Here is a 5,517-nt window from a genome sequence, read left to right as displayed (position 1 = left end):
GTCCATGGAGTCAGGGGTTCTGGAGCAAGTTGGAAACCAGTGCGCAGCATGGGTCACTATGTCTGCCCCTTCTGTGAGACTCAGGTTAATGATGGGTCTAAGAGACAGGTGCTGTGAGAAGCTGGCCTCTCAAATCACACCCTCACAGGGATTCAGGGCACAGCTGACAATGCAGAAATCAAGCATGTCACACCACTTGGTGGCCATCTGCCAGGCATCGCTAACTTGATAAAGTCAAGTTTGAAGACTGCTTATTTGCAGACTTTGCATGAAAATGTCAACACCACCATCTTCTGTTTCATGAGTTTAAACTCCCTTCAGGTTTAAGGATGTGGTACCTTCAAAAGTCACCTATAGAAACCACCAGAGTCCCAGGGGTTGTTATAGCTTAGTTTTGTTGATTTAGAAGGGGGGTTTGGCTTGGGCTGTTGGGGTCAGGACTGAGCATCCGCAGACACAGAGGGGCCTTATTGGGAAAAGGTATCAGCAGAGCATATGATCCGAGCGTTTTCTGCTGCTGAGCTGAATTCACCGCAGTTGCCGGGGGTTTGCTGAGATGACAGAAATGAGGACTTTTTCTCAAGCTCTTTCGGAAGTGTGACCACACTTTAGGAAACCTTAAATATATACTCGGAAAAATACTTGTTTTTCCTCCAATTTGTGATTTCCACAAGCCTTAACAACTCTTCACAGGCCCCACAGGATGGTGAAATTGAGGGTAAGAGATTCTGTCCAGAGCCCGCACAACGCTGCGCTCCCTTCCCTCTGTGCCTCCTTTCCAGGCATTTTCCGTCTGAGTCTTGGCGGCTGGCTCAGACATCTGAGGGGCCCTGTGTGCTTTGGTGAAGCTCTAGCCAGACTCACATCCTCCCACCACAGCCATCATGGGGAGCTGTCCTGGCCACATCTCCTGGGCAGCAGAGTCAGCCACCTAACTGCACCCCTCTCTTCCCCTTGGAGGGCTCAGAGATAACCTCCCCCAATCCCAGCCCAAAAAGGGGATTTGAGGTGAGCAGAACACAGTTCACACACTACAATGCTTATTCTTTCTGCATCTTCTCAACTCAATGGGACATCCCATTTTCAAGTTGGGTTAATAGGAATGGACTGAAAATTATCTATTTCCTCAAATATAAAGCTGTCTCTTAGGTAAACTCCATCTCCTTTAGGTTAAACCAGTGGTTCTCAAACTTAGAGCATTATAGTTGTCTCTAGGGCTTCTTGAAACACATGGCAGACCCAGCCTCAAGAATTTCGGGGCCGGGCCCTTAGAATATGCTGCCATAAAATGCTGATGCTTTGAGATTGGCTGGGTTAAATGGGAAGTTCAGTCTAAACTCTTAAGCAGAGCTTTTTCTCCCTTCTCTCAAAAGCTTCTGCCCTTTTAATATGGTTTGGCTGTGTCCCCATTCAAATCTCAACTTCAATTGTATCTCCCAGAATTTCCAGGTGTTGTGGGAGGGACCCGAGCAGCGGTAGCTGAATCATGGGGGCTGGTCTTTCCCATGCTATTCTCCTGATAGTGAATAAGTCTCATGAGATCTGATGGGTTTATCAGGGGTTTCTGCTTTTGCTTCCTCCTCATTTTTCTCTTGCTGCTGCCATGTAAGAAGTGCCATTCACCTCCTGCCATGATTCTGAGGCCTCCCCAGCTATGTGGAACTATAAGTCCAATTAAACCTCTTTTTCTTCCCAGTCTCAGGTATGTCTTTAGTGAAAATGGACTAATACAGTAAATTGGTACCAGTAGAGTGGGGCGTTGCTAAAAAGATACCCAAAAATGTGGACACAACTTTGGAACTGGGTAACAGGCAGAGGTTGGAACAGTTTGGAGGACTCAGAAGAAGACAGGAAAATATGCAAAAGCTTGGAACCTCCTAGAGACGTTTAAGTCTGACTTGTAAAATGGAGGAAAAAAATCTCAAAGTAAGGTGAAGATGATGTCCAGGAAGCTGCCTGGGATTCTCTGGATGCTTTCTTTGTTTTCCTTGTGAGGACACATTTTGGGACACTTTCTGCCCTTGTCACTTGCAGAATTGTCTGCTGCAGGTCTTGGTCCTCCTAACTTCCTGATCTGGCCTCTCTCACTTAATCTCCCTGCAGACATTTCTCAGGACCTGCTTTTAGAGGCCCATTTGTCTGCAGTGCCTGAGCCTCCCAATCTCCATGCCTTTGCCTCCCATGATATGCGATGCAGTCCATCACCTCGGTCTGAAGGTAGCCACTTTCAGCATTTCTTCAGCTGCGGGACTTTTTCAAGTCTGTGTAAGGTCATTGCTTCCTTGCACTTCAGCCTGTCAGGGATTCCATCATTGTTGTCCTTCTGTCTTTTAATGCCATCTAGCTGACCTGGCAGGAGCTCATTCTTCTCCTTGAACCACTCAGCCTCCAGGTGTCTGCACAGCGTTTCACATAACAATTGCTTCATTCTGAAGACTTCGGGGACTTGGATTTCTCTCTTTGAGGTCTGAAATGGGGTTGCGATGAAACCTTAGACACTTTCATCTCTCTTGTTCCTGTGTTTCCAGGAGTTTTGCCAAATGTGTTTTCCAGAAGGTGGTATCAGGACCCCCAGGACACTCACCAGGGAGATCACAACATGCTTGCCTTGTTTCACTGTGAAGTTACTCTTCTCGTGATCCATGGTCTCCGTTATGGCCTGAAAACGTGTCCTCCCAAAATTCAGATGGTAAAACCCTATCTTCTAATATGATGGTATTAGGAGGTGGGGTCTTATGGAGGTGATTAGGACTAGATGAGGTCAGGCGGGTGGATCCCTCATGAACAGGATTGGTGTCCTGATGAAAGTCTCGAGTTGTTTCTCTCTACCATGTGAGGACACAGATAGAAGAGCTGTCGATGAACCAGAAAACAGCCCTCACCACACATTGAATCTGCCTGTGCCTTGATCTTGGACTTCCCAGCCTCCAGAATTGTGTTCAGAACTGTGACATATTTCTGTTTGTAAGCCCCTTGGTTTATAGAATCCTGTTACAGAAGCCTGCACGGACTGAGACATCTGTCTTATAGTATAGCATGTGCCATACTTGTAGCACAACAGTTCCTGGAACTGTACTGGGTACCTCCCTTTTTCCTGGCAGGCTGGCAGAGCCCAAGTGTCTTCCAGAGCCTCCAGGAAACACGTTCAGGTGCTCTTGGCATGAGCCAGATCTTCACAGAGCTCTGTGTCCTCAGAGTTCGCTTAAAGGTTCCTTCCACTTCCAGAATCTCTACATCCTATCTCCTGGAGCTCACTTGCTCTGTTAGCTGGAGCTCAGGTGCAAGTTTGAGGCTCACATCCTCCAGGTCTTGCTTCAGTGTCCATTTCTATTTACTCATGGACTGATGATCTTGGTTCCTGGATCTGGCTCCATAAGGTCAGCTATAACCACCCTGTTAGTATTTCTAGACTTCTCCAGATATCTAGTGACCTTTTCCATGAAAAAAGGGACTTTCTTCTTGTGTTTTTACTCTTGCCATCCACTGTTAATACTTGTTTCTTCCCATTTCTCTTGCTGTACATCCTACAGAACACATAAGAATTCTTTACAGTGGACTTCTTTATTTTCACACAGGTTTATTATTGCATTTTTTTCTGCCTCCGAAGCTCATCCCATACATCAAATCATACAGATCAGATTTCAGAGTTTTATTCTTCTCTTTGCAGTTTTCAGGTTTTTGGAAAGTCGGTCTATGTCAAATGCCATTCCTTCTTGTAAGTAAGCACAAAACTCCCCTGAAGATCTTCCACCAAAATAATTTTTTAAAGATGGGGTCCTCTCTGTCACCCAGGCTGGAGTGCAGTACTGCAATCACAGCTCACTGCAGCCTCCAACTCCTGGGCTCAAGTGATCCTCCTGCCTCAGCCTCCTGAATAGCTGGGACTATAGGCATGCACCACCACACCCAGGTAACTTCTTTAAATTTTTTTTCAGACATGGCATCTTGCTATGTTGCCCAGGCTGGTCTCAAACTCCCAACCCCAAGTGATCCTCCCACCTTGGCCTCTCAAAGTGCTGTGATTATAAGCATGAGCCCCTACACTCAGCCTCATTTCTGATTTTTCTAATATTTGACACTATCTAGTTGAAGCTGTATGTGCACATGTCTTATAGAAAATGAGTTGGCTTCTTTCTCATGACGCTGAATGAACTACACCCAGCTTCTTCACAGTTAGCTTGCCTGCAGAGTTAAACTATAAAGGTTACATACCTCTTTTCAGTCATTCTGAGTTTGAGGACCTCTGAGCTGCAAGCCAACTGTGAAGGATGCTGTTGCTGCTGTGTGGTCGGTGAGTTCTTTCTGAGAAGGACAATGCCTGCATCTGTGTGAGGACATGTTCCAGTTTATCAATCTGTTGCTGATGCTTTGACATCTCTGATCCTCTTCGTTCAACCTCACCTGATGAGACAGGTGTTGTTGTCCCTTTTTGAGTCCCTCAGGAACGGTCTCCATAGAGTGCTCACTCATCTCAGGAATGACTTAACTTGATCTAATCATCTTATCATCAGCTAACGCTCTGGAATTCTGAGCACAGAACCAAAGCTTTACATCTCAGGGTGTGGTCAGGGACTGCCAAGACTGGTGGGTTGTCGGTGGGCTTATAGTCTTAAGTCTTTCTGTACAAATTTTATTTTGCTGAGAAGTTTCTTACTACTCACGGGCTTTTTGAGGTTAAAGTTCCCTTTTGCAAAAACTTAAACCCCAACTTTAAGTCTAGCTATTTCTTCCTCGTTCTTTGAGTTTTTTATGTGTTTGCTTTGACTCATTCAGCTCTGAATTGGCAGGAGTTGTGCTTTTAACTTCTCAGTGCTTGTCAGTAAGCCTAGAGTTTTTGGAGCTTTAAGGAAAATTCCTCTTGATGTTGGTCTTTCATCTGTGCTAGATGTTTCATGAAAAGCTTTTTCTAGTTTTGCAATAATATGGGCACCTATCTTTTCAGCTAACTTTATAAGCCTTAGGATGCAAGTCCTCCATCCTCCTCCCTGAGGGAATTCTGTTTGTGGAGGCTTCATTCACAAACTCCATCTTAGATGCTCAGCCACAAGGTTGGCTTCTGATTAACCCCGATTCCAGGAAGCCTCTGAGATTTCCAGTTTATCTATTGTTTGTTGCATAAGAACAGGTCCTGACTATAAATCTTGCTCTTGGGTCCAACAACCCGTATGCTATTGTGCTTCAATTGTCCCACACATCCCTTCTGAATCACCCTTTTCCTATGTTGGGGTGGCTGAGGGCAGAAAAAAGCATGAGTTAGGCCCTAAAAACTGCATGCTTTCTTAGCCCTGTTCCCTAACAGGCTCTACCCTAAATCCAGTAATCTAATGAAGAAACAAACTAGTATCAAACTAAATCCGCCTTTATAACTCTTTGTGAAATAAATGCACGTCTTTAAAGGAAATCTCCATTTGTAAAGGCATCTTTGTCTTTGCACTTAAACCACCATCTAAAGACCTGGAATCAATAGAAGGGAATGTCTGGGATGAGATAAGGGATTGTGAAGACCAAGGTTAATCA

Source organism: Mandrillus leucophaeus, unplaced genomic scaffold (genome assembly GCF_000951045.1).
Source record: "Mandrillus leucophaeus isolate KB7577 unplaced genomic scaffold, Mleu.le_1.0 Scaffold913, whole genome shotgun sequence".
Lineage (NCBI taxonomy): Eukaryota > Metazoa > Chordata > Mammalia > Primates > Cercopithecidae > Mandrillus > Mandrillus leucophaeus.
This window is presented reverse-complemented; position numbering follows the sequence as displayed.